Source organism: Rhinoderma darwinii, chromosome 2 (genome assembly GCF_050947455.1).
Source record: "Rhinoderma darwinii isolate aRhiDar2 chromosome 2, aRhiDar2.hap1, whole genome shotgun sequence".
Lineage (NCBI taxonomy): Eukaryota > Metazoa > Chordata > Amphibia > Anura > Rhinodermatidae > Rhinoderma > Rhinoderma darwinii.
In genome coordinates, this window is record NC_134688.1 from 327,910,290 (window position 1) to 327,936,793 (window position 26,504).

At 41.8% G+C, this 26,504-nt stretch overlaps 102 pseudogenes; all 102 read right to left on the reverse strand.

Moving 5' to 3' along the window:
* Positions 1-65: 65 nt before the first annotated feature.
* LOC142743856 (5S ribosomal RNA) lies at positions 66-184 on the reverse strand (annotated as a pseudogene).
* Positions 185-251: 67 nt separating this feature from the next.
* Positions 252-370, reverse strand: LOC142746824 (5S ribosomal RNA; annotated as a pseudogene).
* A 67-nt stretch (positions 371-437) lies between these two features.
* On the reverse strand, positions 438-556 carry LOC142745022 (5S ribosomal RNA; annotated as a pseudogene).
* A 67-nt stretch (positions 557-623) lies between these two features.
* Positions 624-742, reverse strand: LOC142747381 (5S ribosomal RNA; annotated as a pseudogene).
* A 67-nt stretch (positions 743-809) lies between these two features.
* Positions 810-928, reverse strand: LOC142746071 (5S ribosomal RNA; annotated as a pseudogene).
* A 67-nt stretch (positions 929-995) lies between these two features.
* LOC142746977 (5S ribosomal RNA) lies at positions 996-1,114 on the reverse strand (annotated as a pseudogene).
* A 67-nt stretch (positions 1,115-1,181) lies between these two features.
* Positions 1,182-1,300, reverse strand: LOC142744013 (5S ribosomal RNA; annotated as a pseudogene).
* A 67-nt stretch (positions 1,301-1,367) lies between these two features.
* Positions 1,368-1,486, reverse strand: LOC142746273 (5S ribosomal RNA; annotated as a pseudogene).
* A 67-nt stretch (positions 1,487-1,553) lies between these two features.
* Positions 1,554-1,672, reverse strand: LOC142745618 (5S ribosomal RNA; annotated as a pseudogene).
* A 67-nt stretch (positions 1,673-1,739) lies between these two features.
* Positions 1,740-1,858, reverse strand: LOC142744925 (5S ribosomal RNA; annotated as a pseudogene).
* Positions 1,859-1,925: 67 nt separating this feature from the next.
* LOC142745069 (5S ribosomal RNA) lies at positions 1,926-2,044 on the reverse strand (annotated as a pseudogene).
* Positions 2,045-2,297: 253 nt separating this feature from the next.
* On the reverse strand, positions 2,298-2,416 carry LOC142744657 (5S ribosomal RNA; annotated as a pseudogene).
* A 67-nt stretch (positions 2,417-2,483) lies between these two features.
* On the reverse strand, positions 2,484-2,602 carry LOC142745619 (5S ribosomal RNA; annotated as a pseudogene).
* Positions 2,603-8,514: 5,912 nt separating this feature from the next.
* On the reverse strand, positions 8,515-8,633 carry LOC142745648 (5S ribosomal RNA; annotated as a pseudogene).
* A 67-nt stretch (positions 8,634-8,700) lies between these two features.
* LOC142746988 (5S ribosomal RNA) lies at positions 8,701-8,819 on the reverse strand (annotated as a pseudogene).
* Positions 8,820-8,886: 67 nt separating this feature from the next.
* LOC142746009 (5S ribosomal RNA) lies at positions 8,887-9,005 on the reverse strand (annotated as a pseudogene).
* A 67-nt stretch (positions 9,006-9,072) lies between these two features.
* On the reverse strand, positions 9,073-9,191 carry LOC142747340 (5S ribosomal RNA; annotated as a pseudogene).
* A 67-nt stretch (positions 9,192-9,258) lies between these two features.
* Positions 9,259-9,377, reverse strand: LOC142747269 (5S ribosomal RNA; annotated as a pseudogene).
* A 67-nt stretch (positions 9,378-9,444) lies between these two features.
* Positions 9,445-9,563, reverse strand: LOC142743869 (5S ribosomal RNA; annotated as a pseudogene).
* A 67-nt stretch (positions 9,564-9,630) lies between these two features.
* On the reverse strand, positions 9,631-9,749 carry LOC142747204 (5S ribosomal RNA; annotated as a pseudogene).
* Positions 9,750-9,816: 67 nt separating this feature from the next.
* On the reverse strand, positions 9,817-9,935 carry LOC142746999 (5S ribosomal RNA; annotated as a pseudogene).
* Positions 9,936-10,002: 67 nt separating this feature from the next.
* Positions 10,003-10,121, reverse strand: LOC142744958 (5S ribosomal RNA; annotated as a pseudogene).
* Positions 10,122-10,188: 67 nt separating this feature from the next.
* Positions 10,189-10,307, reverse strand: LOC142745589 (5S ribosomal RNA; annotated as a pseudogene).
* Positions 10,308-10,374: 67 nt separating this feature from the next.
* Positions 10,375-10,494, reverse strand: LOC142746346 (5S ribosomal RNA; annotated as a pseudogene).
* A 67-nt stretch (positions 10,495-10,561) lies between these two features.
* On the reverse strand, positions 10,562-10,680 carry LOC142746295 (5S ribosomal RNA; annotated as a pseudogene).
* Positions 10,681-10,747: 67 nt separating this feature from the next.
* LOC142745971 (5S ribosomal RNA) lies at positions 10,748-10,866 on the reverse strand (annotated as a pseudogene).
* A 67-nt stretch (positions 10,867-10,933) lies between these two features.
* On the reverse strand, positions 10,934-11,052 carry LOC142745743 (5S ribosomal RNA; annotated as a pseudogene).
* Positions 11,053-11,119: 67 nt separating this feature from the next.
* LOC142747011 (5S ribosomal RNA) lies at positions 11,120-11,238 on the reverse strand (annotated as a pseudogene).
* A 253-nt stretch (positions 11,239-11,491) lies between these two features.
* Positions 11,492-11,610, reverse strand: LOC142747022 (5S ribosomal RNA; annotated as a pseudogene).
* Positions 11,611-12,049: 439 nt separating this feature from the next.
* On the reverse strand, positions 12,050-12,168 carry LOC142745304 (5S ribosomal RNA; annotated as a pseudogene).
* A 67-nt stretch (positions 12,169-12,235) lies between these two features.
* LOC142745059 (5S ribosomal RNA) lies at positions 12,236-12,355 on the reverse strand (annotated as a pseudogene).
* Positions 12,356-12,422: 67 nt separating this feature from the next.
* On the reverse strand, positions 12,423-12,541 carry LOC142745670 (5S ribosomal RNA; annotated as a pseudogene).
* A 67-nt stretch (positions 12,542-12,608) lies between these two features.
* Positions 12,609-12,727, reverse strand: LOC142747854 (5S ribosomal RNA; annotated as a pseudogene).
* A 253-nt stretch (positions 12,728-12,980) lies between these two features.
* On the reverse strand, positions 12,981-13,099 carry LOC142746484 (5S ribosomal RNA; annotated as a pseudogene).
* A 67-nt stretch (positions 13,100-13,166) lies between these two features.
* LOC142747049 (5S ribosomal RNA) lies at positions 13,167-13,285 on the reverse strand (annotated as a pseudogene).
* Positions 13,286-13,352: 67 nt separating this feature from the next.
* On the reverse strand, positions 13,353-13,471 carry LOC142744961 (5S ribosomal RNA; annotated as a pseudogene).
* A 67-nt stretch (positions 13,472-13,538) lies between these two features.
* LOC142746711 (5S ribosomal RNA) lies at positions 13,539-13,657 on the reverse strand (annotated as a pseudogene).
* Positions 13,658-13,724: 67 nt separating this feature from the next.
* On the reverse strand, positions 13,725-13,843 carry LOC142747209 (5S ribosomal RNA; annotated as a pseudogene).
* Positions 13,844-13,910: 67 nt separating this feature from the next.
* LOC142746825 (5S ribosomal RNA) lies at positions 13,911-14,029 on the reverse strand (annotated as a pseudogene).
* Positions 14,030-14,096: 67 nt separating this feature from the next.
* On the reverse strand, positions 14,097-14,215 carry LOC142743813 (5S ribosomal RNA; annotated as a pseudogene).
* Positions 14,216-14,282: 67 nt separating this feature from the next.
* On the reverse strand, positions 14,283-14,401 carry LOC142746614 (5S ribosomal RNA; annotated as a pseudogene).
* Positions 14,402-14,468: 67 nt separating this feature from the next.
* On the reverse strand, positions 14,469-14,587 carry LOC142746488 (5S ribosomal RNA; annotated as a pseudogene).
* A 67-nt stretch (positions 14,588-14,654) lies between these two features.
* Positions 14,655-14,773, reverse strand: LOC142746174 (5S ribosomal RNA; annotated as a pseudogene).
* Positions 14,774-14,840: 67 nt separating this feature from the next.
* On the reverse strand, positions 14,841-14,959 carry LOC142746367 (5S ribosomal RNA; annotated as a pseudogene).
* A 67-nt stretch (positions 14,960-15,026) lies between these two features.
* On the reverse strand, positions 15,027-15,145 carry LOC142744746 (5S ribosomal RNA; annotated as a pseudogene).
* A 67-nt stretch (positions 15,146-15,212) lies between these two features.
* On the reverse strand, positions 15,213-15,331 carry LOC142745503 (5S ribosomal RNA; annotated as a pseudogene).
* A 67-nt stretch (positions 15,332-15,398) lies between these two features.
* On the reverse strand, positions 15,399-15,517 carry LOC142745012 (5S ribosomal RNA; annotated as a pseudogene).
* A 67-nt stretch (positions 15,518-15,584) lies between these two features.
* On the reverse strand, positions 15,585-15,703 carry LOC142745943 (5S ribosomal RNA; annotated as a pseudogene).
* Positions 15,704-15,770: 67 nt separating this feature from the next.
* Positions 15,771-15,889, reverse strand: LOC142743866 (5S ribosomal RNA; annotated as a pseudogene).
* Positions 15,890-15,956: 67 nt separating this feature from the next.
* On the reverse strand, positions 15,957-16,075 carry LOC142746716 (5S ribosomal RNA; annotated as a pseudogene).
* Positions 16,076-16,142: 67 nt separating this feature from the next.
* Positions 16,143-16,261, reverse strand: LOC142746368 (5S ribosomal RNA; annotated as a pseudogene).
* A 68-nt stretch (positions 16,262-16,329) lies between these two features.
* On the reverse strand, positions 16,330-16,448 carry LOC142744747 (5S ribosomal RNA; annotated as a pseudogene).
* A 67-nt stretch (positions 16,449-16,515) lies between these two features.
* Positions 16,516-16,634, reverse strand: LOC142745504 (5S ribosomal RNA; annotated as a pseudogene).
* A 67-nt stretch (positions 16,635-16,701) lies between these two features.
* Positions 16,702-16,820, reverse strand: LOC142746697 (5S ribosomal RNA; annotated as a pseudogene).
* Positions 16,821-16,887: 67 nt separating this feature from the next.
* Positions 16,888-17,006, reverse strand: LOC142744757 (5S ribosomal RNA; annotated as a pseudogene).
* A 67-nt stretch (positions 17,007-17,073) lies between these two features.
* LOC142747855 (5S ribosomal RNA) lies at positions 17,074-17,192 on the reverse strand (annotated as a pseudogene).
* A 67-nt stretch (positions 17,193-17,259) lies between these two features.
* LOC142747026 (5S ribosomal RNA) lies at positions 17,260-17,378 on the reverse strand (annotated as a pseudogene).
* Positions 17,379-17,631: 253 nt separating this feature from the next.
* Positions 17,632-17,750, reverse strand: LOC142743873 (5S ribosomal RNA; annotated as a pseudogene).
* Positions 17,751-17,817: 67 nt separating this feature from the next.
* LOC142747030 (5S ribosomal RNA) lies at positions 17,818-17,936 on the reverse strand (annotated as a pseudogene).
* A 67-nt stretch (positions 17,937-18,003) lies between these two features.
* Positions 18,004-18,122, reverse strand: LOC142745386 (5S ribosomal RNA; annotated as a pseudogene).
* Positions 18,123-18,189: 67 nt separating this feature from the next.
* Positions 18,190-18,308, reverse strand: LOC142744454 (5S ribosomal RNA; annotated as a pseudogene).
* A 67-nt stretch (positions 18,309-18,375) lies between these two features.
* On the reverse strand, positions 18,376-18,494 carry LOC142747210 (5S ribosomal RNA; annotated as a pseudogene).
* A 67-nt stretch (positions 18,495-18,561) lies between these two features.
* LOC142745766 (5S ribosomal RNA) lies at positions 18,562-18,680 on the reverse strand (annotated as a pseudogene).
* A 67-nt stretch (positions 18,681-18,747) lies between these two features.
* On the reverse strand, positions 18,748-18,866 carry LOC142745283 (5S ribosomal RNA; annotated as a pseudogene).
* A 67-nt stretch (positions 18,867-18,933) lies between these two features.
* LOC142747033 (5S ribosomal RNA) lies at positions 18,934-19,052 on the reverse strand (annotated as a pseudogene).
* Positions 19,053-19,119: 67 nt separating this feature from the next.
* Positions 19,120-19,238, reverse strand: LOC142744544 (5S ribosomal RNA; annotated as a pseudogene).
* Positions 19,239-19,305: 67 nt separating this feature from the next.
* On the reverse strand, positions 19,306-19,424 carry LOC142747044 (5S ribosomal RNA; annotated as a pseudogene).
* Positions 19,425-19,491: 67 nt separating this feature from the next.
* On the reverse strand, positions 19,492-19,610 carry LOC142745954 (5S ribosomal RNA; annotated as a pseudogene).
* A 67-nt stretch (positions 19,611-19,677) lies between these two features.
* LOC142746414 (5S ribosomal RNA) lies at positions 19,678-19,796 on the reverse strand (annotated as a pseudogene).
* Positions 19,797-20,049: 253 nt separating this feature from the next.
* Positions 20,050-20,168, reverse strand: LOC142744742 (5S ribosomal RNA; annotated as a pseudogene).
* A 66-nt stretch (positions 20,169-20,234) lies between these two features.
* On the reverse strand, positions 20,235-20,353 carry LOC142744685 (5S ribosomal RNA; annotated as a pseudogene).
* A 67-nt stretch (positions 20,354-20,420) lies between these two features.
* LOC142745852 (5S ribosomal RNA) lies at positions 20,421-20,539 on the reverse strand (annotated as a pseudogene).
* Positions 20,540-20,606: 67 nt separating this feature from the next.
* On the reverse strand, positions 20,607-20,725 carry LOC142744355 (5S ribosomal RNA; annotated as a pseudogene).
* Positions 20,726-20,792: 67 nt separating this feature from the next.
* On the reverse strand, positions 20,793-20,911 carry LOC142746698 (5S ribosomal RNA; annotated as a pseudogene).
* A 67-nt stretch (positions 20,912-20,978) lies between these two features.
* Positions 20,979-21,097, reverse strand: LOC142744014 (5S ribosomal RNA; annotated as a pseudogene).
* A 67-nt stretch (positions 21,098-21,164) lies between these two features.
* LOC142746596 (5S ribosomal RNA) lies at positions 21,165-21,283 on the reverse strand (annotated as a pseudogene).
* A 67-nt stretch (positions 21,284-21,350) lies between these two features.
* On the reverse strand, positions 21,351-21,469 carry LOC142746598 (5S ribosomal RNA; annotated as a pseudogene).
* A 67-nt stretch (positions 21,470-21,536) lies between these two features.
* Positions 21,537-21,655, reverse strand: LOC142745430 (5S ribosomal RNA; annotated as a pseudogene).
* A 67-nt stretch (positions 21,656-21,722) lies between these two features.
* On the reverse strand, positions 21,723-21,841 carry LOC142747211 (5S ribosomal RNA; annotated as a pseudogene).
* Positions 21,842-21,908: 67 nt separating this feature from the next.
* Positions 21,909-22,027, reverse strand: LOC142744015 (5S ribosomal RNA; annotated as a pseudogene).
* Positions 22,028-22,094: 67 nt separating this feature from the next.
* Positions 22,095-22,213, reverse strand: LOC142745437 (5S ribosomal RNA; annotated as a pseudogene).
* Positions 22,214-22,280: 67 nt separating this feature from the next.
* On the reverse strand, positions 22,281-22,399 carry LOC142747140 (5S ribosomal RNA; annotated as a pseudogene).
* Positions 22,400-22,466: 67 nt separating this feature from the next.
* On the reverse strand, positions 22,467-22,585 carry LOC142747056 (5S ribosomal RNA; annotated as a pseudogene).
* A 67-nt stretch (positions 22,586-22,652) lies between these two features.
* On the reverse strand, positions 22,653-22,771 carry LOC142747067 (5S ribosomal RNA; annotated as a pseudogene).
* Positions 22,772-22,838: 67 nt separating this feature from the next.
* On the reverse strand, positions 22,839-22,957 carry LOC142744016 (5S ribosomal RNA; annotated as a pseudogene).
* Positions 22,958-23,024: 67 nt separating this feature from the next.
* LOC142744622 (5S ribosomal RNA) lies at positions 23,025-23,143 on the reverse strand (annotated as a pseudogene).
* A 67-nt stretch (positions 23,144-23,210) lies between these two features.
* LOC142746175 (5S ribosomal RNA) lies at positions 23,211-23,329 on the reverse strand (annotated as a pseudogene).
* Positions 23,330-23,396: 67 nt separating this feature from the next.
* Positions 23,397-23,515, reverse strand: LOC142745729 (5S ribosomal RNA; annotated as a pseudogene).
* Positions 23,516-23,582: 67 nt separating this feature from the next.
* Positions 23,583-23,701, reverse strand: LOC142744012 (5S ribosomal RNA; annotated as a pseudogene).
* A 253-nt stretch (positions 23,702-23,954) lies between these two features.
* On the reverse strand, positions 23,955-24,073 carry LOC142744017 (5S ribosomal RNA; annotated as a pseudogene).
* Positions 24,074-24,140: 67 nt separating this feature from the next.
* Positions 24,141-24,259, reverse strand: LOC142745338 (5S ribosomal RNA; annotated as a pseudogene).
* Positions 24,260-24,326: 67 nt separating this feature from the next.
* LOC142744253 (5S ribosomal RNA) lies at positions 24,327-24,445 on the reverse strand (annotated as a pseudogene).
* Positions 24,446-24,512: 67 nt separating this feature from the next.
* LOC142746609 (5S ribosomal RNA) lies at positions 24,513-24,631 on the reverse strand (annotated as a pseudogene).
* Positions 24,632-24,698: 67 nt separating this feature from the next.
* LOC142744249 (5S ribosomal RNA) lies at positions 24,699-24,817 on the reverse strand (annotated as a pseudogene).
* A 67-nt stretch (positions 24,818-24,884) lies between these two features.
* LOC142744432 (5S ribosomal RNA) lies at positions 24,885-25,003 on the reverse strand (annotated as a pseudogene).
* A 67-nt stretch (positions 25,004-25,070) lies between these two features.
* On the reverse strand, positions 25,071-25,189 carry LOC142747079 (5S ribosomal RNA; annotated as a pseudogene).
* Positions 25,190-25,256: 67 nt separating this feature from the next.
* LOC142745602 (5S ribosomal RNA) lies at positions 25,257-25,375 on the reverse strand (annotated as a pseudogene).
* A 67-nt stretch (positions 25,376-25,442) lies between these two features.
* Positions 25,443-25,561, reverse strand: LOC142743789 (5S ribosomal RNA; annotated as a pseudogene).
* A 67-nt stretch (positions 25,562-25,628) lies between these two features.
* LOC142744160 (5S ribosomal RNA) lies at positions 25,629-25,747 on the reverse strand (annotated as a pseudogene).
* A 67-nt stretch (positions 25,748-25,814) lies between these two features.
* LOC142744018 (5S ribosomal RNA) lies at positions 25,815-25,933 on the reverse strand (annotated as a pseudogene).
* A 67-nt stretch (positions 25,934-26,000) lies between these two features.
* LOC142744578 (5S ribosomal RNA) lies at positions 26,001-26,119 on the reverse strand (annotated as a pseudogene).
* A 67-nt stretch (positions 26,120-26,186) lies between these two features.
* LOC142744255 (5S ribosomal RNA) lies at positions 26,187-26,305 on the reverse strand (annotated as a pseudogene).
* Between the last annotated feature and the right edge of the window lie 199 nt (positions 26,306-26,504).

Below are 26,504 nucleotides of genomic sequence, written 5' to 3' on the forward strand. Positions count from 1 at the left end.
AAAAAGCCTTAATCCATAGTCCTATTTAATCTATTGTGAAACAAAATCTAAACGACATAATAAAAAGTCAACCGCACCACGGATTCCCAGACAGTCTCCCACACTGGTACTAGCGAGGCCTTAAGCTGTGTAACTTCTGCGATCTGACGAGAGCAGGCACATTCAGCTAAGAATGGCCATTGACATGAAATGCTTTAATCCATAGTCCTTTTTAATCTATTGTGAAACAAAATCTAAACGACATAATAAAAAGTCAACCGCACCACGGATTCCCAGACAGTCTCCCACACTGGTACTAGCGAGGTGTTAAGCTGTGTAACTTCTGCGATCTAACGAGAGCAGGCACATTCAGCTTAGAATGGCCATTGACATTAAATGCTTTAAAACATAGTCCTTTTTAATCGATTGTGAAACAAAATCTAAACGACATAATAAAAAGTCAACCGCACCACGGATTCCCAGACAGTCTCCCACACTGGTACTAGCGAGGCCTTAAGCTGTGTAACTTCTGCGATCTGACGAGGGCAGGCACATTCAGCTTAGAATGGCCATTGACATTAAAAGCCTTAATCCATAGTCCTATTTAATCTATTGTGAAACAAAATCTAAACAACATAATAAAAAGTCAACCGCACCACGGATTCCCAGGCAGTCTCCCACACTGGTACTAGCGAGGCCTTAAGCTGTGTAACTTCTGCGATCTGACGAGAGCAGGGACATTCAGCTTAGAATGGCCATTGACATTAAAGGCTTTAATCCATAGTCCTTTTTAATCGATTGTGAAACAAAATCTAAACGACATAATAAAAATTCAACCACACCACGGATTCCCAGACAGTCTCCCACATTGGTACTAGCGAGGCCTTAAGCTGTGTAACTTCTGCGTTCTGACGAGAGCAGGCACATACAGCTTAGAATGGCTATTGACGTTAAATGCTTTAATCCATAGTCCTATTTAATCTATTGTGAAACATAATCTAAACGACATAATAAAAAGTCAACCGCACCACGGATTCCCAGACAGTCTCCCACACTGGTACTAGCGAGGCCTTAAGCTGTGTAACTTCTGCGATCTGACGAGAGCAGGCACATTCAGCTTAGAATGGCCATTGACATTAAATGCTTTAATCCATAGTCCTTTTTAATCTATTGTGAAACAAAATCTAAACGACATAATAAAAAGTCAACCGCACCACGGATTCCCAGACAGTCTCCCACACTGGTACTAGCGAGGCCTTAAGCTGTGTAACTTCTGCGATCTGACGAGAGCAGGGACATTCAGCTTAGAATGGCCATTGACATTAAATGCTTTAATCCATAGTCCTTTTTAATCGATTGTGAAACAAAATCTAAACGACATAATAAAAATTCAACCGCACCACGGATTTCCAGACAGTCTCCCACACTGGTACTAGCGAGGCCTTAAGCTGTGTAACTTCTGCGATCTGACGAGAGCAGGCACATTCAGCTTAGAATGGCCATTGACGTAAAATGCTTTAATCCATAGTCCTATTTAATCTATTGTGAAACAAAATCTAAACGAAATAATAAAAAGTCAACCGCACCACGGATTCCCAGACAGTCTCCCACACTGGTACTAGCGAGGCGTTAAGCTGTTTAATTTCTGCGATCTAACGAGAGCACGCACATTCAGCTTAGAATGGCCATTGACATTAAATGCTTTAATCCATAGTCCTTTTTAATCGATTGTGAAACAAAATCTAAACGACATAATAAAAAGGCAACCGCACCACGGATTCCCAGACAGTCTCCCACACTGGTACAAGCGAGGCCTTAAGCTGTGTAACTTCTGCGATCTGATGAGAGCAGGCACATTCAGCTTAGAATGGCCATTGACATTAAATCCTTTAATCCATAGTCCTTTTTAATCGATTGTGAAACAAAATCTAAACGACATAATAAAAAGTCAACCGCACCACGGATTCCCAGACAGTCTCCCACACTGGTACTAGCGAGGCCTTAAGCTGTGTAATTTCTGCGATCTGACGAGACCAGGCACATTCAGCTTAGAATGGCCATTGACATTAAATGCTTTAATCCATAGTCCTTTTTAATTGATTGTGAAACAAAATCTAAACGACATAATAAAAAGTCAACCGCACCACGGATTCCCAGACAGTCTCCCACACTGGTACTAGCGAAGCCTTAAGCTGTGTAACTTCTGCAATTTGACGAGAGAAGGGACATTCAGCTTAGAATGGCCATTGACATTAAATGCTTTAATCCATAGTCCTTTTTAATCGATTGTGAAACAAAATCTAAACGACATAATAAAAATTCAACCGCACCACGTATTCCCAGGCAGTCTCCCACACTGGTACTAGCGAGGCCTTAAGCTGTGTAACTTCTGCGATCTGACGAGAACAGGCACATTCAGCTTAGAATGGCCATTGACGTTAAGTGCTTTAATCCATAGTCCTATTTAATCTATTGTGAAACAAAATCTAAATGACATAATAAAAAGTCAACCGCACCACGGATTCCCAGACAGTCTCCCACACTGGTACTAGCGAGGCGTTAAGCTGTGTAACTTCTGCGATCTAACGAGAGCAGGTACATTCAGCTTAGAATGGCCATTGACATTAAATGCTTTAATCCATAGTCCTTTTTAATCGATTGTGAAACAAAATCTAAACGACATAATAAAAAGTCAACCGCACCACGGATTCCCAGACAGTCTCCCACACTGGTACTAGAATAAGGAGAAAAAAGTCACGGCGCCACTAGGTGTGGATCAAGGAAATTGGAGGTGAGATAGGGAAGGGGATATATATTCTCACCGTGAGGTTGGAGGAGTTCAGCACTGGATTCCACGGGGTAGCTGCTGCCAGATCCGGGCCGGTCACCAGGGTGACCGCTTGGGTACGAGAGAATGCAAATAAAACAAGCGGATCTATATCGGGCCAGTTCAGTTTTCGCGGTTTTTTACCTAATTGTTTAATCTGAACTGGCCCTATATAAACTTGTGTCTTGCTTTCTGTATCCCTATGCCTGATGAAAGCGCCAGTTCGGCGCTGAAACGCGTTGCGAATAAAAGAGTTTATTCAAACTTAAAGCTTGACTTCGGGCATTTATCTCGTCCACATCAATCAGCAGCGCCGATATAGATCCGCTTGTTTTATTTGCATTCTCTCGTACCCAAGCGGTCACCCTGGTGACCGGCCCGGATCTGGCAGCAGCTACCCCGTGGAATCCAGTGCTGAACTCCTCCAACCTCACGGTGAGAATATATATCCCCTTCCCTATCTCACCTCCAATTTCCTTGATCCACACCTAGTGGCGCCGTGGCTTTTTTCTCCTTATTCTACCCCAGATCGGATTGCATCTGCCCCGCAAAGCAGTTACTCCGACTTCAGGAGCACCGCACCAACTACTCCCGGTGACCTCTCCGGTCTGTTTTTGATCAGCGAGCAGACTCCTGCACTGGCAGCCGCTATTTGGGATCTACTACACTTGAACAATCTTCTCCGATTAACACCTCTTGACAACTGTTTGGAGTTACCATCACTACTCTTGAACGACGTCTGAGAACATCTACAAGCATCTGCAACTACCATCCACGATGTTGGATTTCATCAATGAAAGGAGCCTTCTTCGTGAACGTCTCATCTTCGAATCTATTGGGACCGACATCCTGCCGGGACACTCTCACGTAGTGAGTAACACCTCATCGTTTGAGGAAACCCAAAAGATGACAAATTTGTACCTTTCCCTTGAGGACCTCCTGAAAAAAGAGGCCCTACAGAATATTGACTGCCAATTTCTATTGTTGTACATCTCTGGCAATATTACCCCTAGGGGTTTAAGGCTTTCAATCACTAACCCCTACCGTACAGACACAAATTTTAGTACTGACTGGAAGTCCTTTATAGATGCTTGTCATTTAGGCTTCCTAGAAAGATTACTCACTAAACGAACATCACTCAGCAATACCTTACTATCAGAGATCTCTGTTATCAAGGAACAACTACTACTCTATAGCGATCACTGTGATTTCCCCAAGCTGGAGGAATCCACCAGTAAAAGACTAATCTTATATGAAAAGGATCTCATTTGGAGAAAAGTCAAAAAATTCAAAAGAGACCAATCAGACTATGCCAGTAACCCCACAGGCGAATGGAAATCAAGCATCATTCCTCCGGTACACAAGGACACCACCGTATCCGATCACAACATCATTGCTAATAGGAACATTCCAAGCTTATCCATTCATACCACTCCTCGGAATAGGGTCACAACCCACAGTAGGTCCTTCAGGAATAGCTCCAAGTCTAGACCCAATTTAAATGATAGAACTATAGCACACAGAAGAGAGGATATTTTGGAGATCCAAAAACACCCTCTGAGAACAAACACCCCAATCATGGTCCCAAGCATACTGTGTGCTAACACGGTCACAACTCCCACCCTTCATCACGTTTCACAACCAAACCTACCCTTCAAGTGCAGTCACTTTAGTCCCAAAATACCCATGAACGCATTTAAATCCTCCGAGTTAGCAATACACCTATCTAAGCTCCCTTCCGTATCTGAACCAATGGAAGTACCCCCAACCTCCATTGACCTTTCCCACACATGTTTGATCAATGACTCCATTGACGAGGAGGATGGTAACCATTTTCCATCCCTCCTCGAATTATCAATCCATGACACTCCCTTTTTTTCCAACCCCAATTCACCTGACGATCATTCTTTTAGTCCTACAGAGGAGCGCAACATCACCCAGGGGTCCAATAACCCCAGCACTGATTTGGCTACCTCGGTTTTTGACATTACATATGCAGCGGCATCTTTTTTAGGACTACCCTCCCAACTAGTCAGACCTCCATTAACTCCCACTGTCGTGAGCAAGGATACACTGATCCCTTACATTATGAGCCCCAAAGCTCAAACTATCACCAGTTTCTTCCCCAAAATCCAGAAAATCTCTACCAAAAGGAAACTAGGTACAGACCCAGAGGACGAAGAGGGGGTAAAAAGCGACACAAAACAACATCCATCCCTGAACAAAAAGAGGAATCTTGTCCAGCAATAAAAATAAAAATATTCAATCTGTCATTACATACTCTGAGCAGTGATGAACGCAGTCTCTTGAATAAAGGCCTTTCGTTCTGCCCTACATCGTCAACCAATAACTTTGAGCTTTTCATGGACCTCAATAGATTCACAAGAAAGCTTACCCTCACCAGACATTTTGCCATGACTAAACTCATCCCCACATCCAGCACAACCATAGAATTATCTGAAAACCCAATCTCACCCAGGGCCATTCCAGTAGAAGTCCACCCCAAATCCAGTTTTTACCCAACCCACCACCAAGGCCCTATGATTGAAACTTTTACGTCCCTGGTAAGTAATGAGTTTAGAACTCTAGATCTACCGTCCCATTACCCTGACAACTTAAATACGCATGAAAGGAAGGCCATGAGGGACCTCCAAAAAAATCAAGATATCATAATTCGCCCGGCTGATAAAGGAGGGGGCATAGTCGTTCAGGATAAAGAAAAATACCTCAAAGAGACTATGAGGATTCTGAGCGACACTACATTTTATAGCAAATTGAGCACAAATCCACTATCTACTTACATACTGGAATACCAGAATCTGATTGAGTCAGCATCCTCATCAGGATTGATAAATAAAAAAGAAAAACGGTTCCTTTCTGTTACATTTCCAAACATGCCCTTCATTTACCACCTACCTAAGATTCACAAATCACTTACAGATCCCCCCGGGCGTCCCATCATCTCGGGAATAGGTTCCCTCACCAGCAACCTCTCACACTTCATTGACCTTCATCTTCAACCCCTAGTTCTTACCCTACCATCCCATCTCAAAGACTCTACACAACTGATCAGAGACCTTAATGATTTAAAAATTGATCCTTCAGCATCCCCAGTTTGTTTTTTGACAGCAGATGTAACCACCCTATATAGCAATATCCCGCACAATAAAGGCATAGAAGTAGCCCATTCATTTCTTTCCCTAATTAACACCATCTCCAAACCCCAGGTTGATTTTCTAACAAACTGCATTGACTTTATTCTTAAACACAACATCTTCAGTTTTGACAATAAATTCTACCATCAAATAAAAGGGTGTGCAATGGGAAGCCGTTTTGCACCATCCTATGCAAACCTGTATATGGGGTCGTTTGAAAAAACATACATCTATGGCGAACACCCCTATAAAAGTAACATACTATTATACAAACGCTACATCGATGACCTGTTTCTAATTTGGAAAGGCACTGAGGAGGAAGCTATGCGCTTCATCGAAACCCTTAACAAAAATAATTACGATCTAACATTTACATACACATTCTCCCCCACATCTATAGACTTTTTGGATCTCACGATCAATTACGATAACGTCAATAATAAATTTACAACGAGAACACACTTCAAACAAGTTGACGTTAACAGTTATATTGACTTCAGAAGCGCCCACCACCGCCCCTGGTTGAAAAACATACCTTTTGGTCAATTCAGGAGGATTAGAAAAAATTGCAGTACTGACAAAGATTTTAACAAAGAATGCTCAATCCTCGAAAAAAGATTCAGAGACAAAGGTTTCCCAACTAACCTTATAAAAGGTGCACGATCCAAAGCTTCAGAACTTACTCAAGTGTCATGTCTGAACCCCTCTATTAAGAATTCCAAATTAAGCACTAATAGCTCTAATCTTAACTTCATCACTACTTACAATAGAGGCAATAAAACAATTAGGAACATTCTGTCCAAACATTGGCACATCCTTAAAAGCGACCCATACCTAAAAGATACATTATCATGCAAACCGAATATTACCTTCAGACGATCCCTGACCTTAAAAAATATTCTGGCTCCTAGCAGAGTAAGGAAGCATCTTATACCACATACTAACTTTCTTTCTGATATAAAAGGGTCATATAAATGTGGACACTCACGCTGCCTGTGCTGCAATTCCATCAGCCATAAAAAATATAACTACACTTCCACAGTTACCAAAGAATCCTTCACTATACAAACTTTCCTTAACTGTGGCAGCTCATACATCATTTATCTATTAGAGTGCCCGTGCCAATTGCAGTATATTGGAAGAACAACCCAATGTCTAATAACCAGGGTTAACAACCATCGGTTTAATGTAAACACTGGTTACCTTAAACACAGCATTTCCCGACATTTTCTCCAAAAACATGACTGCCAATTTAACAAAATCAAAATCACACCAATAGAACACATTAACATTGATGTCCCAAACAGATTTAGCAAGCTGAAACAAAGGGAAAACTACTGGATCTTTAAAATGAACACACTTCATCCTCTTGGTTTAAACGACATCGCAGAGTCCTCTTTGGACTAATTAATTCACTAGTTGCTTAATAAATCATCATTGAAACACCTTATGAAATCATATACCTTCCTTAAATTAATTAAATAAATTAGTTGCAGTACCCCGTCACACCTCATCTCCAAACAGTTTTCCGTGTATTATTATTATTATTATTTATTTTGTATCACCCATCGCATATTCGCGTTTGTTTGTTTATTTATTCTTTTTCAAATAAATAAAAAGCTTAATGTGCCATATTTTTGTTCTTTGAATATTGGCATAGACTACCGCACTACTGTCCTTATTCTATAAAAACTGCCCAGCGTTCTATATAAGTAAACGCCGACAGGTGACAAATTAGCATATGGGCCATATCATGGCCCTAGTTTACATCTAATATTCTATCCTCACTCACCCTTCCTTCGATCCCCATACTTCTATACTTCTTTTCTCCTTTCTTTTTTGGAACAGTCGTTCTCAGGTCCCGTTCCTGTCCGAGCAAATCCACGACCCTTGACGTAATGCGGTTCACCATGCGTTCCACCCTATGCGGTTCACCATGCGTTCCATCCGGTATGGAGCACCTCGGGTTCCGTAACACATCTGGTCTCCGTGGCAACATGTAAACATTTCAACTGACATACTATACTACTCCCCAGACATATCCTTCATTCACGAATGCATCAATAAAATCATGTTTTCACTCACTCTTAACTATTGTTTTAAACTTTTGAATGACAAACTGTCTTTTATACACTGCACTTAGTTTTAGTTTACTACGTTCCATTATCATCTCCCGATAGGACGTATAGTCCCTTATTAATTATACCCTTTTACTTATGTATTAAAACTTTCGTTTATTTATAGTATATCAGATCGCTCAATGTGAACTTTGACCCTCCGATATGTTTTCGCGGTTTTTTACCTAATTGTTTAATCTGAACTGGCCCTATATAAACTTGTGTCTTGCTTTCTGTATCCCTATGCCTGATGAAAGCGCCAGTTCGGCGCTGAAACGCGTTGCGAATAAAAGAGTTTATTCAAACTTAAAACTTGACTTCGGGCATTTATCTCGTCCACATCAATCAGCAGCGCCGATATAGATCCGCTTGTTTTATTTGCATTCTCTCACACTGGTACTAGCGAGGCCTTAAGCTGTGTAACGACATAATAAAAAGTCAACCGCACCACGGATTCCCAGACAGTCTCCCACACTGGTACTAGCGAGGACTTAAGCTGTGTAACTTCTGCATTCGGACGAGAGCAGGCACATTCAGCTTAGAATGGCCATTGACGTTAAATGCTTTAATCCATAGTCCTATTTAATCGATTGTGAAACAAAATCTAAACGACATAATAAAAAGTCAACCGCACCACGGATTCCCAGACAGTCTCCCACACTGGTACTAGCGAGGCCTTAAGCTGTGTAACTTCTGCGATCTGACGAGAGCAGGCACATTCAGCTTAGAATGGCCATTGACATTAAAAGCCTTAATCCATAGTCCTATTTAATCTATTGTGAAACAAAATCTAAACAACATAATAAAAAGTCAACCGCACCACGGATTCCCAGACAGTCTCCCATACTGGTACTAGCGAGGCCTTAAGCTGTGTAACTTCTGCGATCTGACGACAGCAGGCACATTCAGCTTAGAATGGCCATTGACGTTAAATGCTTTAATCCATAGTCCTATTTAATCTATTGTGAAACAAAATCTAAACGACATAATAAAAAGTCAACCGCACCACGGATTCCCAGACAGTCTCCCACACTGGTACTAGCGAGGCCTTAAGCTGTGTAACTTCTGCGTTCGGACGAGAGCAGGCACATTCAGCTTAGAATGGCCATTGACGTTAAATGCGTTAATCCATAGTCCTATTTAATCTATTGTGAAACAAAATCTAAACGACATAATAAAAAGTCAACCGCACCACGGATTCCCAGACAGTCTCCCACACTGGTACTAGGGAGGCGTTAAGCTGTGTAACTTCTGCGATCTAACGAGAGCAGGCATATTCAGCTTAGAATGGCCATTGACATTAAATGCTTTAATCCATAGTCCTTTTTAATCGATTGTGAAACAAAATCTAAACGACATAATAAAAAGTCAACCGCACCACGGATTCCCAGACAGTCTCCCACACTGGTACTAGCGAGGCCTTAAGCTGTGTAACTTCTGCGATCTGACGAGAGCAGGCACATTCAGCTTAGAATGACCATTGACGTTGAATGATTTAATCCATAGTCCTATTTAATCTATTGTGAAACAAAATCTAAACAACATAATAAAAAGTCAACCGCACCACGGATTCCCAGACAGTCTCCCACACTGGTACTAGGGAGGCGTTAAGCTGTGTAACTTCTGCGATCTAACGAGAGCAGGCACATTCAGCTTAGAATGGCCATTGACATTAAATGCTTTAATCCATAGTCCTTTTTAATCGATTGTGAAACAAAATCTAAACGACATAATAAAAAGTCAACCGCACCACGGATTCCCAGACAGTCTCCCACACTGGTACTAGCGAGGCCTTAAGCTGTGTAACTTCTGCGATCTGACGAGAGCAGGCACATTCAGCTTAGAATGGCCATTGACATTAAAAGCCTTAATCCATAGTCCTATTTAATCTATTGTGAAACAAAATCTAAACGACATAATAAAAAGTCAACCGCACCACGGATTCCCAGACAGTCTCCTACACTGTTACTAGCGAGGCCTTAAGCTGTGTAACTTCTGCGATCTGACGAGAGCAGGCACATTCAGCTTAGAATGGCCATTGACATGAAATGCTTTAATCCATAGTCCTTTTTAATCGATTGTGAAACAAAATCTAAACGACATAATAAAAAGGCCACCGCACCACGGATTCCCAGACAGTCTCCCACACTGGTACTAGCGAGGCCTTAAGCTGTGTAACTTCTGCGATCTGACGAGAGCAGGCACATTCAGCTTAGAATGGCCATTGACGTTAAATGCTTTAATCCATAGTCCTATTTAATCTATTGTGAAACAAAATCTAAACGACATAATAAAAAGTCAACCACAACATCGGATTCCCAGACAGTCTCCCACACTGGTACTAGCGAGGCCTTAAGCTGTGTAACTTCTGCGATCTGACGAGAGCAGGCACATTCAGCTTAGAATGGCCATTGACATTAAATGCTTTAATCCATAGTCCTTTTTAATCGATTGTGAAACAAAATCTAAACGACATAATAAAAATTCAACCGCACCACGGATTCCCAGACAGTCTCCCACACTGGTATTAGCGAGGCCTTAAGCTGTGTAACTTCTGCGATCTGACGAGAGCAGGCACATTCAGCTTAGAATGGCCATTGACATTAAAAGCCTTAATCCATAGTCCTATTTAATCTATTGTGAAACAAAATCTAAACAACATAATAAAAATTCAACCGCACCACGGATTCCCAGGCAGTCTCCCACACTGGTACTAGCGAGGCCTTAAGCTGTGTAACTTTTGCGATCTGACGAGAGCAGGGACATTCAGCTTAGAATGGCCATTGACATTAAAGGCTTTAATCCATAGTCCTTTTTAATCGATTGTGAAACAAAATCTAAACGACATAATAAAAATTCAACCACACCACGGATTCCCAGACAGTCTCCCACACTGGTACTAGCGAGGCCTTAAGCTGTGTAACTTCTGCGTTCTGACGAGAGCAGGCACATACAGCTTAGAATGGCTATTGACGTTAAATGCTTTAATCCATAGTCCTATTTAATCTATTGTGAAACATAATCTAAACGACATAATAAAAAGTCAACCGCACCACGGATTCCCAGACAGTCTCCCACACTGGTACTAGCGAGGCCTTAAGCTGTGTAACTTCTGCGATCTGACGAGAGCAGGCACATTCAGCTTAGAATGGCCATTGACATTAAATGCTTTAATCCATAGTCCTTTTTAATCTATTGTGAAACAAAATCTAAACGACATAATAAAAAGTCAACCGCACCACGGATTCCCACACAGTCTCCCACACTGGTACTAGGGAGGCGTTAAGCTGTGTAACTTCTGCGATCTAACGAGAGCAGGCACATTCAGCTTAGAATGGCCATTGACATTAAATGCTTTAATCCATAGTCCTTTTTAATCGATTGTGAAACAAAATCTAAACGACATAATAAAAAGTCAACCGCACCACGGATTCCCAGACAGTCTCCCACACTGGTACTAGCGAGGCCTTAAGCTGTGTAACTTCTGCGATCTGACGAGAGCAGGCACATTCAGCTTAGAATGGCCATTGACATTAAAAGACTTAATCCATAGTCCTATTTAATCTATTGTGAAACAAAATCTAAACGACATAATAAAAAGTCAACCGCACCACAGATTCCAAGACAGTCTCCCACACTGGTACTAGCGAGGCCTTAAGCCGTGTAACTTCTGCGATCTGACAAGAGCAGGCACATTCAGCTTAGAATGGCCATTAACATTAAAAGCCTTAATCCATAGTCCTATTTAATCTATTGTGAAACAAAATCTAAACAACATAATAAAAAGTCAACCGCACCACGGATTCCCAGACAGTCTCCCACACTGGTACTAGCGAGGCCTTAAGCTGTGTAACTTCTGCAACCTGACAAGAGCAGGCACATTCAGAATAGAATGGCCACTGACATTAAATGCTTTAATCCATAGTCCTTTTTAATCGATTGTGAAACAAAATCTAAACAACATAATAAAAAGTCAACCGCACCACGGATTCCCAGACAGTCTCCCACACTGGTACTAGCGAGGCCTTAGGCTGTGTAACTTCTGCGATCTGACGAGAGCAGGGACATTCAGCTTAGAATGGCCATTGACATTAAATGCTGTAATCCATAGTCCTTTTTAATCGATTGTGAAACAAAATCTAAACGACATAATAAAAAGTCAACCGCACCACGCTATTCCCAGACAGTCTCCCACACTGGTACTAGCGAGGCCTTAAGCTGTGTAACTTCTGCGTTCTGACGAGAGCAGGCACATTCAGCTTAGAATGGCCATTGACGTTAAATGCTTTAATCCATAATCCTATTTAATCTATTGTGAAACAAAATCTAAACGACATAATAAAAAGTCAACCGCACCACGGATTCCCAGACAGTCTCCCGCACTGGTACTAGCGAGGCCTTAAGCTGTGTAACTTCTGCGATCTGACGAGAGCAGGCACATTCAGCTTAGAATGGCCATTGAAGTTAAATGCTTTAATCCATAGTCCTATTTAATCTATTGTGAAACAAAATCTAAACGACATAATAAAAAGTCAACCGCACCACGGATTCCCAGACAGTCTCCCACACTGGTACTAGCGAGGCCTTAAGCTGTGTAACTTCTGCGTTCTGACGAGAGCAGGCACATTCAGCTTAGAATAGCCATTGACGTTAAATGCTTTAATCCATAGTCCTATTTAATCGATTGTGAAACAAAATCTAAACGACATAATAAAAAGTCAACCGCACCACGGATTCCCAGCCAGTCTCCCACACTGGTACTAGCGAGGCCTTAAGCTGTGTAACTTCTGCGATTTAACGAGAGCAGTCACATTCAGCTTAGAATGGCCATTGACATTAAATGTTTTAATCCATAGTCCTTTTTAATCGATTGTGAAACAAAATCTAAACGACATAATAAAAAGTCAACGGCACCACAGATTCCCAGACAGTCTCCCACACTTGTACTAGCGAGGACTTAAGCTGTGTAACTTCTGCGATCTGACGAGAGCAGTCACATTCAGCTTAGAATGGCCATTGACATTAAAAGCCTTAATCCATAGTCCTATTTAATCTATTGTGAAACAAAATCTAAACAACATAATAAAAAGGCAACCGCACCACGGATTCCCAGACAGTCTCCCACACTGGTTCTAGCGAGGCCTTAAGCTGTGTAATTTCTGCGATCTGACGAGAGCAGGGACATTCAGCTTAGAATGGCCATTGACATTAAATGCTGTAATCCATAGTCCTTTTTAATCGATTGTGAAACAAAATCTAAACGACATAATAAAAAGTCAACCGCACCACGGATTCCCAGACAGTCTCCCACACTGGTACTAGTGAGGCCTTAAGCTGTGTAACTTCTGCGTTCTGACGAGAGCAGGCACATTCAGCTTTGAATGGCCATTGACGTTAAATGCTTTAATCCATAGTCCTATTTAATCTATTGTGAAACAAAATCTAAACGACATAATAAAAAGTCAACCGCACCACGGATTCCCAGACTGTCTCCCACACTGGTACTAGCGAGGCCTTAAGCTGTGTAACTTTTGCGATCTGACGAGAGCAGGCACATTCAGCTTAGAATGGCCATTGAAGTTAAATGCTTTAATCCATAGTCCTATTTAATCTATTGTGAAACAAAATCTAAACGACATAATAAAAAGTCAACCGCACCACGGATTCCCAGACAGTCTCCCACACTGGTACTAGCGAGGCGTTAAGCTGTGTAACTTCTGCGATCTAACGAGGGCAGGCACATTCAGCTTAGAATGGCCATTGACATTAAATGCTTTAATCCATAGTCCTTTTTAATCGATTGTGAAACAAAATCTAAACGACATAATAAATAGTCAACCGCACCACGGATTCCCAGACAGTCTCCCACACTGGTACTAGCGAGGCCTTAGGCTGTGTAACTTATGCGATCTGACGAGAGCAGGGACATTCAGCTTAGAATGGCCATTGACATTAAATGCTGTAATCCATAGTCCTTTTTAATCGATTGTGAAACAAAATCTAAACGACATAATAAAAATTCAACAGCACCACGGTTTCCCAGACAGTCTCCCACACTGGTACTAGCGAGGCCTTAAGCTGTGTAACTTCTGCGTTCTGACGAGAGCAGGCACATTCAGCTTAGAATGGCCATTGACGTTAAATCCTTTAATCCATAGTCCTATTTAATCGATTGTGAAACAAAATCTAAACGACATAATAAAAAGTCAACCGCACCACGGACTCCCAGACAGTCTCCCACACTGGTACTAGCGAGGCCTTAAGCTGTGTAACTTCTGCGATCTGACGAGAGGAGGCACATTCAGCTTAGAATGGCCATTGACGTTAAATGCTCTAATCCATAGTCCTATTTAATCTATTGTGAAACAAAATCTAAACGACATAATAAAAAGTCAACCGCACCACGGATTCCCAGACAGTCTCTCACACTGATACTAGCGAGGCCTTAAGCTGTGTAACTTCTGCGATCTGACGAGAGCAGGCACATTCAGCTTAGAATGGCCATTGACGTTAAATGTTCTAATCCATAGTCCTATTTAATCTATTGTGAAACAAAATCTAAACGACATAATAAAAAGTCAACCGCACCACGGATTCCCAGACAGTCTCCCACACTGGTACTAGCGAGGCGTTAAGCTGTGTAACTTCTGCGATCTAACGAGAGCAGGCACATTCAGCTTAGAATGGCCATTGACATTAAATGCTTTAATCCATAGTCCTTTTTAATCGATTGTGAAACAAAATCTAAACGACATAATAAAAAGTCAACCGCACCACAGATTCCCAGACAGTCTCCCACACTGGTACTAGCAAGGCCTTAAGCTGTGTAACTTCTGCGATCTGACGAGAGCAGTCACATTCAGCTTAGAATGGCCATTGACATTAAAAGACTTAATCCATAGTCCTATTTAATCTATTGTGAAACAAAATCTAACCAACATAATAAAAAGTCAACCGCACCACGGATTCCCAGACAGTCTCCCACACTGGTACTAGCGAGGTCTTAAGCTGTGTAACTTCTGCGATCTGACGAGAGCAGGGACATTCAGCTTAGAATGGCCATTGACATTAAATGCTTTAATCCATAGTCTTTTTTAATCGATTGTGAAACAAAATCTAAACGACATAATAAAAATTCCACCGCACCACGGATTCCCAGACAGTCTCCCACACTGGTACTAGCGAGGCCTTAAGCTGTGTAACTTCTGCGTTCTGACGAGAGCAGGCACATTCAGCTTAGAATGGCCATTGACGTTAAATGCTTTAATCCATAGTCCTATTTAATCTATTGTGAAAAAAAATCTAAACGACATAATAAAAAGTCAACCGCACCACGGATTCCCAGACAGTCTCCCACACTGGTACTAGGGAGGCCTTAAGCTGTGTAACTTCTGCGATCTGACGAGAGCAGGCACATTCAGCTTAGAATGGCCATTGACATTAAATGCTGTAATCCATAGTCCTTTTTAATCGATTGTGAAACAAAATCTAAACGACATAATAAAAATTCAACAGCACCACGGATTCCCAGACAGTCTCCCACACTGGTACTAGCGAGGCCTTAAGCTGTGTAACTTGTGCGTTCTGACGAGAGCAGGCACATTCAGCTTAGAACGGCCATTGACGTTAAATGCTTTAATCCATAGTCCTATTTAATCGATTGTGAAACAAAATCTAAACAACATAATAAAAAGTCAACCGCACCACGGATTCCCAGACAGTCTCCCACACTGGTACTAGCGAGGCCTTAAGCTGTGTAACTTCTGCGATCTAACGAGAGCAGGCACATTCAGCTTAGAATGGCCATTGACGTTAAATGCTCTAATCCATAGTCCTATTTAATCTATTGTGAAACAAAATCTAAACGACATAATAAAAAGTCAACCGCACCACGGATTCCCAGACAGTCTCCCACACTGGTACTAGCGAGGCGTTAAGCTGTGTAACTACTGCGATCTAACGAGAGCAGGCACATTCAGCTTAGAATGGCCATTGACATTAAATGCTTTAATCCATAGTCCTTTTTAATCGATTGTGAAACAAAATCTAAACGACATAATAAAAAGTCAACCGCACCACAGATTCCCAGACAGTCTCCCACACTGGTACTAGCAAGGCCTTAAGCTGTGTAACTTCTGCGATCTGACGAGAGCAGTCACATTCAGCTTAGAATGGCCATTGACATTAAAAAGCCTTAATCCATAGTCCTATTTAATCTATTGTGAAACAAAATCTAACCAACATAATAAAAAGTCAACCGCACCACGGATTCCCAGACAGTCTCCCACACTGGTACTAGCGAGGTCTTAAGCTGTGTAACTTCTGCGATCTGACGAGAGCAGGGACATTCAGCTTAGAATGGCCATTGACATTAAATGCTTTAATCCATAGTCTTTTTTAATCGATTGTGAAACAAAATTTAAACGACATAATAAAAATTCCACCGCACCACGGATTCCCAGACAGTCTCCCACACTGGTACTAGCGAGGCCTTAAGCTGTGTAACTTCTGCGTTCTGACGAGAGCAGGCACATTCAGCTTAGAATGGCCATTGACGTTAAATGCTTTAATCCATAGTCCTATTTAATCTATTGTGAAAAAAAATCTAAACGACATAATAAAAAGTCAACCACACCACGGATTCCCAGACAGTCTCCCACACTGGTACTAGCGAGGCGTTAAGCTGTGTAATTTCTGCGATCTAACGAGAGCAGGCACATTCAGCTTAGAATGGCCATTGACGTTAAATTTTTTAATCCATAGTCCTATTTAATCTATTGTGAAAAAAAATCTAAACGACATAATAAAAAGTCAACCGCACCACGGATTCCCAGACAGTCTCCCACACTGGTACTAGCGAGGCCTTAAGCTGTGTAACTTCTGCAATCTGACGAGAGCAGGCACATTCAGCTTAGAATGGCCATTGACATTAAAAGCCTTAATCCATAGTCCTATTTAATCTATTGTGAAACAAAATCTAAACGACATAATAAAAAGTCAACCGCACCACGGATTCCCAGACAGTCTCCCACACTGGTACTAGCGAGGCCTTAAGCTGTGTAACTTCTGCGTTCTGACGAGAGCAGGCACATTCAGCTTAGAATAGCCATTGACGTTAAATGCTTTAATCCATAGTCCTATTTAATCGATTGTGAAACAAAATCTAAACGACATAATAAAAAGTCAACCGCACCACGGATTCCCAGACAGTCTCCCACACTGGTACTAGCGAGGCCTTAAGCTGTGTAACTTCTGCGATTTAACGAGAGCAGTCACATTCAGCTTAGAATGGCCATTGACATTAAATGTTTTAATCCATAGTCCTTTTTAATCGATTGTGAAACAAAATCTAAACGACATAATAAAAAGTCAACGGCACCACAGATTCCCAGACAGTGTCCCACACTTGTACTAGCGAGGACTTAAGCTGTGTAACTTCTGCGATCTGACGAGAGCAGTCACATTCTGCTTAGAATGGCCTTTGACATTAAAAGCCTTAATCCATAGTCCTATTTAATCTATTGTGAAACAAAATCTAAACAACATAATAAAAAGTCAACCGCACCACGGATTCCCAGACAGTCTCCCACACTGGTACTAGCGAGGCCTTAAGCTGTGTAACTTCTGCGATCTGACGAGAGCAGGCACATTCATCTTAGTATGGCCATTGACATTAAAAGCCTTAATCCATAGTCCTATTTAATCTATTGTGAAACAAAATCTAAACAACATAATAAAAAGTCAACCGCACCACGGATTCCCAGACAGTCTCCCACACTGGTTCTAGCGAGGCCTTAAGCTGTGTAACTTCTGCGATCTGACGAGAGCAGGGACATTCAGCTTAGAATGGCCATAGACATTAAATGCTGTAATCCATAGTCCTTTTTAATCGATTGTGAAACAAAATCTAAACGACATAATAAAAAGTCAACCGCACCACGGATTCCCAGACAGTCTCCCACACTGGTACTAGCAAGGCCTTAAGCTGTGTAACTTCTGCGTTCTGACGAGAGCAGGCACATTCAGCTTTGAATGGCCATTGACGTTAAATGCTTTAATCCATAGTCCTATTTAATCTATTGTGAAACAAAATCTAAACGACATAATAAAAAGTCAACCGCACCACGGATTCCCAGACAGTCTCCCACACTGGTACTAGCGAGGCCTTAAGCTGTGTAACTTCTGCGATCTGACGAGAGCAGGAACATTCAGCTTAGAATGGCCATTGAAGTTAAATGCTTTAATCCATAGTCCTATTTAATCTATTGTGAAACAAAATCTAAACGACATAATAAAAAGTCAACCGCACCACGGATTCCCAGACAGTCTCCCACACTGGTACTAGCGAGGCGTTAAGCTGTGTAACTTCTGCGATCTAACGAGGGCAGGCACATTCAGCTTAGAATGGCCATTGACATTAAATGCTTTAATCCATAGTCCTTTTTAATCGATTGTGAAACAAAATCTAAACGACATAATAAATAGTCAACCGCACCACGGATTCCCAGACAGTCTCCCACACTGGTACTAGCGAGGCCTTAAGCTGTGTAACTTATGCGATCTGACGAGAGCAGGGACATTCAGCTTAGAATGGCCATTGACATTAAATGCTTTAATCCATAGTCCTTTTTAATCGATTGTGAAACAAAATCTAAACGACATAATAAAAAGTCAACCGCACCACGGATTCCCAGACAGTCTCCCACACTGGTACTAGCGAGGCCTTAAGCTGTGTAACTTCTGCGATCTGACGAGAGCAGGGACATTCAGCTTAGAATGGTCATTGACATTAAATGCTTTAATCCATAGTCCTTTTTAATCGATTGTGAAACAAAATCTAAACGACATAATAAAAAGTCAACCGCACCACGGATTCCCAGACAGTCTCCCACACTGGTACTAGCGAGGCCTTAAGCTGTGTAACTTCTGCGATCTGACGAGAGCAGGCACATTCAGCTTAGAATGGCCATTGACATTAAATGCTGTAATCCATAGTCCTTTTTAATCGATTGTGAAACAAAATCTAAACGACATAATAAAAATTCAACAGCACCACGGATTCCCAGACAGTCTCCCACACTGGTACTAGCGAGGGCTTAAGCTGTGTAACTTCTGCGTTCTGACGAGAGCAGGCACATTCAGCTTAGAATGGCCATTGACGTTAAATGCTTTAATCCATAGTCCTATTTAATCGATTGTGAAACAAAATCTAAACGACATAATAAAAAGTCAACCGCACCACGGATTCCCAGACAGTCTCCCACACTGGTACTAGCGAGGCCTTAAGCTGTGTAACTTCTGCGATCTGACGAGAGCAGGCACATTCAGCTTAGAATGGCCATTGACGTTATATGCTCTAATCCATAGTCCTATTTAATCTATTGTGAAACAAAATCTAACCAACATAATAAAAAGTCAACCGCACCACGGATTCCCAGACAGTCTCCCACACTGGTACTAGCGAGGTCTTAAGCTGTGTATCTTCTGCGATCTGACGAGAGCAGGGACATTCAGCTTAGAATGGCCATTGACATTAAATGCTTTAATCCATAGTCTTTTTTAATCGATTGTGAAACAAAATCTAAACGACATAATAAAAATTCCACCGCACCACTGATTCCCAGACAGTCTCCCACACTGGTACTAGCGAGGCCTTAAGCTGTGTAACTTCTGCGTTCTGACGAGAGCAGGCACATTCAGCTTAGAATGGCCATTGACGTTAAATGCTTTAATCCATAGTCCTATTTAATCTATTGTGAAAAAAAATCTAAACGACATAATAAAAAGTCAACCACACCACGGATTCCCAGACAATCTCCCACACTGGTACTAGCGAGGCGTTAAGCTGTGTAACTTCTGCGATCTAACGAGAGCAGGCACATTCAGCTTAGAAAGGCCATTGACGTTTAATGCTTTAATCCATAGTCCTATTTAATCTATTGTGAAAAAAAATCTAAACGACATAATAAAAAGTCAACCGCACCACGGATTCCCAGACAGCCTCCCACACTGGTACTAGTGAGGCCTTAAGCTGTGTAACTTCTGCGATCTGACGAGAGCAGGCACATTCAGCTTAGAATGGCCATTGACATTAAAAGCCTTAATCCATAGTCCTATTTAATCTATTGTGAAACAAAATCTAAACAACATAAAAAAAGTCAACCACACCACGGATTCCCAGACAGTCTCCCACACTGGTACTAGCGAGGCCTTAAGCTGTGTAACTTCTGCGATCTGACGAGAGCAGGGACATTCAGCTTAGAATGGCCATTGACATTAAAGGCTTTAATCCATAGTCCTTTTTAATCGATTGTGAAACAAAATCTAAACGACATAATAAAAATTCAACCGCACCACGGATTCTCAGACAGTCTCCCACACTGGTACTAGTGAGGCCTTAAGCTGTGTAACTTCTGCGTTCTGACGAGAGCAGGCACATTCAGCTTAGAATGGCCATTGACGTTAAATGCTTTAATCCATAGTCCTATTTAATCTATTGTGAAACAAAATCTAAACGACATAATAAAAAGTCAACCGCACCACGGATTCCCAGACAGTCTCCCACACTGGTACTAGCGAGGCCTTAAGCTGTGTAACTTCTGCGTTCTGACGAGAGCAGGCACATTCTGCTTAGAATGGCCATTGACGTTAAATACTTTAATCCATAGTCCTATTTAATCTATTGTGAAAAAAAATCTAAACGACATAATAAAAAGTCAACCACACCACGGATTCCCAGACAGTCTCCCACACTGGTACTAGCGAGGCGTTAAGCTGTGTAATTTCTGCGATCTAACGAGAGCAGGCACATTCAGCTTAGAATGGCCATTGACATTAAATGCTTTAATCCATAGTCCTTTTTAATCGATTGTGAAACAAAATCTAAACGACATAATAAAAAGTCAACCGCACCACGGATTCCCAGACAGTCTCCCACACTGGTACTAGCGAGGCCTTAAGCTGTGTAACTTCTGCGATCTGACGAGAGCAGGGACATTCAGCTTAGAATGGCCATTGACATTAAATGCTTTAATCCATAGTCCTTTTTAATCGATTGTGAAACAAAATCTAAACGACATAATAAAAATTCAGCCGCACCACGGATTCCCAGACAGTCTCCCACACTGGTACTAGCGAGGCCTTAAGCTGTGTAACTTCTGCGATCTGACGAGAGCAGGGACATTCAGCTTAGAATGGCCATTGACATTATATGCTGTAATCCATAGTCCTTTTTAATCGATTGTGAAACAAAATCTAAACGACATAATAAAAATTCAACCGCACCACGGATTCCCAGACAGTCTCCCACACTGGTACTAGCGAGGCCTTAAGATGTGTAACTGCTGCGTTCTAACGAGAGCAGGCACATTCAGCTTAGAATGGCCATTGATGTTAAATGCATTCATCCATAGTCCTATTTAATCTATTGTGAAACAAAATCTAAACGACATAATAAAAAGTCAACCGCACCACGGATTCCCAGACAGTCTCCCACACTGGTACTAGAGAGGCCTTAAGCTGTGTAACTTCTGCGATCTGACGAGAGCAGGCACATTCAGCTTAGAATGGCCATTGAAGTTAAATGCTTTAATCCATAGTCCTATTTAATCTATTGTGAAACAAAATGTAAACGACATCATAAAAAGTCAACCGCACCACGGATTCCCAGACAGTCTCCCACACTGGTACTAGCGAGGCGTTAAGCTGTGTAACTTCTGCGATCTAACGAGGGCAGGCACATTCAGCTTAGAATGGCCATTGACATTAAAGGCTTTAATCCATAGTCCTTTTTAATCGATTGTGAAACAAAATCTAAACAACATAATAAAAAGTCAACCGCACCACGGATTCCCAGACAGTCTCCCACACTGGTACTAGCGAGGCCTTAAGCTGTGTAACTTCTGCGATCTGACGAGAGCAGGGACATTCAGCTTAGAATGGCCATTGACATTAAATGCTTTAATCCATAGTCCTTTTTAATCGATTGTGAAACAAAATCTAAACGACATAATAAAAATTCAACCGCACCACGGATTCCCAGACAGTCTCCCACACTGGTACTAGCGAGGCCTTAAGCTGTGTAACTTCTGCGATCTGCCGAGAGCAGGCACATTCAGCTTAGAATGGCCATTGAAGTTAAATGCTTTAATCCATAGTCCTATTTAATCGATTGTGAAACAAAATCTAAACGACATAATAAAAAGTCAACCGCACCACGGATTCCCAGACAGGCTCTCACACTGGTACTAGCGAGGCCTTAAGCTGTGTAACTTCTGCGATCTGACGAGAGCAGGCACATTCAGCTTAGAAAGGCCATTGACATTAAAAGCCTTAATCCATAGTCCTATTTAATCTATTGTGAAACAAAATCTAAACAACATAATAAAAAGTCAACCGCACCACGGATTCCCAGACAGTCTCCCACACTGGTACTAGCGAGGCCTTAAGCTGTGTAACTTCTGCGATCTGACGAGAGCAGGCACATTCAGCTTAGAATGGCCATTGACATTAAATGCTTTAATCCATAGTCCTTTTTAATCGATTGTGAAACAAAATCTAAACGACATAATAAAAAGTCAACCGCACCACGGATTCCCAGACAGTCTCCCACACTGGTACTAGCGAGGCCTTAAGCTGTGTAACTTCTGCGATCTGACGAGAGCAGGCACATTCAGCTTAGAATGGCCATTGACATTAAATGCTTTAATCCATAGTCCTTTTTAATCGATTGTGAAACAAAATCTAAACGACATAATAAAAAGTCAACCGCACCACGGATTCCCAGACAGTCTCCCACACTGGTACTAGCGAGGCCTTAAGCTGTGTAACTTCTGCGATCTGACGAGAGCAGGGACATTCAGCTTAGAATGGCCATTGACATTAAATGCTTTAATCCATAGTCCTTTTTAATCGATTGTGAAACAAAATCTAAACGTCATAATAAAAAGTCAACCGCACCACGGATTCCCAGACAGTCTCCCACACTGATACTAGCGAGGCCTTAAGCTGTGTAACTTCTGCGATCTGACGAGAGCAGGCACATTCAGCTTAGAATGGCCATTGACGTTAAATGCTCTAATCCATAGTCCTATTTAATCTATTGTGAAACAAAATCTAAACGACATAATAAAAAGTCAACCGCACCACGGATTCCCAGACAGTCTCCCACACTGGTACTAGCGAGGCGTTAAGCTGTGTAACTTCTGCGATCTAACGAGAGCAGGCACATTCAGCTTAGAATGGCCATTGACATTAAATGCTTTAATCCATAGTCCTTTTTAATCGATTGTGAAACAAAATCTAAACGACATAATAAAAAGTCAACCGCACCACAGATTCCCAGACAGTCTCCCACACTGGTACTAGCGAGGCCTTAAGCTGTGTAACTTCTGCGATCTGACGAGAGCAGTCACATTCAGCTTAGAATGGCCATTGACATTAAAAGCCTTAATCCATAGTCCTATTTAATCTATTGTGAAACAAAATCTAACCAACATAATAAAAAGTCAACCGCACCACGGATTCCCAGACAGTCTCCCACACTGGTACTAGCGAGGCCTTAAGCTGTGTAACTTCTGCGTTCTGACGAGAGCAGGCACATTCAGCTTAGAATGGCCATTGACGTTAAATGCTTTAATCCATAGTCCTATTTAATCTATTGTGAAAAAAAATCTAAACGACATAATAAAAAGTCAACCGCACCACGGATTCCCAGACAGTCTCCCACACTGGTACTAGCGAGGCGTTAAGCTTTGTAACTTCTGCGATCTAACGAGAGCAGGCACATTCAGCTTAGAATGGCCATTGACATTAAATGCTTTAATCCATAGTCCTTTTTAATCGATTGTGAAACAAAATCTAAACGACATAATAAAAAGTCAACCGCACCACGGATTCCCAGACAGTCTCCCACACTGGTACTAGCGAGGCCTTAAGCTGTGTAACTTCTGCGATCTGACGAGAGCAGGGACATTCAGCTTAGAATGGCCATTGACATTAAATGCTTTAATCCATAGTCCTTTTTAATCGATTGTGAAACAAAATCTAAACGACATAATAAAAATTCAACCGCACCACGGATTCCCAGACAGTCTCCCACACTGGTACTAGCGAGGCCTTAAGCTGTGTAACTTCTGCGATCTGACGAGAGCAGGGACATTCAGCTTAGAATGGCCATTGACATTAAATGCTGTAATCCATAGTCCTTTTTAATCGATTGTGAAACAAAATCTAAACGACATAATAAAAATTCAACCGCACCACGGATTCCCAGACAGTCTCCCACACTGGTACTAGCGAGGCCTTAAGCTGTGTAACTTCTGCGTTCTGACGAGAGCAGGCACATTCAGCTTAGAATGGCCATTGATGTTAAATGCTTTAATCCATAGTCCTTTTTAATCGATTGTGAAACAAAATCTAAACGACATAATAAAAAGGCAACTGCACCACGGATTCCCAGACAGTCTCCCACACTGGTACTAGCGAGGCCTTAAGCTGTGTAACTTATGCGATCTGACGAGAGCAGGGACATTCAGCTTAGAATGGCCATTGACATTAAATGCTTTAATCCATAGTCCTTTTTAATCGATTGTGAAACAAAATCTAAACGACATAATAAAAAGTCAACCGCACCACGGATTCCCAGACAGTCTCCCACACTGGTACTAGCGAGGCCTTAAGCTGTGTAACTTCTGCGTTCTGACGAGAGCAGGCACATTCAGTTTAGAATGGCCATTGACGTTAAATGTTTTAATCCATAGTCCTATTTAATCTATTGTGAAACAAAATCTAAACGACATAATAAAAAGTCAACCGCACCACGGATTCCCAGACAGTCTCCCACACTGGTACTAGCGAGGCCTTAAGCTGTGTAACTTCTGCGATCTGACGAGAGCAGGCACATTCAGCTTAGAATGGCCATTGAAGTTAAATGCTTTAATCCATAGTCCTATTTAATCTATTGTGAAACAAAATCTAAACGACATAATAAAAAGTCAACCGCACCACGGATTCCCAGACAGTCTCCCACACTGGTACTAGCGAGGCATTAAGCTGTGTAACTTCTGCGATCTAACGAGGGCAGGCACATCCAGCTTAGAATGGCCATTGACATTAAATGCTTTAATCCATAGTCCTTTTTAATCGATTGTGAAACAAAATCTAAACGACATAATAAAAAGGCAACCGCACCACGGATTCCCAGACAGTCTCCCACACTGGTACTAGCGAGGCCTTAAGCTGTGTAACTTCTGCGATCTGACGAGAGCAGGCACATTCAGCTTAGAAAGGCCATTGACATTAAAAGCCTTAATCCATAGTCCTATTTAATCTATTGTGAAACAAAATCTAAACAACATAATAAAAAGTCAACCGCACCACGGATTCCCAGACAGTCTCCCACACTGGTACTATCGAGGCCTTAAGCTGTGTAACTTCTGCGATCTGACGAGAGCAGGCACATTCAGCTTAGAATGACCATTGACATTAAATGCTTTAATCCATAGTCCTTTTTAATCGATTGTGAAACAAAATCTAAACGACATAATAAAGAGTCAACCGCACCACGCATTCCCAGACAGTCTCCCACACTGGTACTAGTGAGGCCTTAAGCTGTGTAACTTCTGCGATCTGACGAGAGCAGGCACATTCAGCTTAGAATGGCCATTGACATTAAAAGCCTTAATCCATAATCCTATTTAATCTATTGTGAAACAAAATCTAAACAACATAATAAAAAGTCAACCGCACCACGGATTCCCAGACAGTCTCCCACACTGGTACTAGCGAGGCCTTAAGCTGTGTAACTTCTGCGATCTGACGAGAGCAGGGACATTCAGCTTAGAATGGCCATTGACCTTAAATGCTTTAATCCATAGTCCTTTTTAATCGATTGTGAAACAAAATCTAAACGACATAATAAAAAGTCAACCGCACCACGGATTCCCAGACAGTCTCCCACACTGGTACTAGCGAGGCCTTAAACCGTGTAACTTCTGCGATCTGACGAGAGCAGGCACATTCAGCTTAGAATGGCCATTGACATTAAATGCTGTAATCCATAGTCCTTTTTAATCGATTGTGAAACAAAATCTAAACGACATAATAAAAATTCAACCGCACCACGGATTCCCAGACAGTCTCCCACACTGGTACTAGCGAGGCCTTAAGCTGTGTAACTTCTGCGTTCTGACGAGAGCAGGCACATTCAGCTTAGAATGGCCATTGATGTTAAATGCTTTAATCCATAGTCCTTTTTAATCGATTGTGAAACAAAATCTAAACGACATAATAAAAAGTCAACTGCACCACGGATTCCCAGACAGTCTCCCACACTGGTACTAGCGAGGCCTTAAGATGTGTAACTTATGCGATCTGACGAGAGCGGGGACATTCAGCTTAGAATGGCCATTGACATTAAATGCTTTA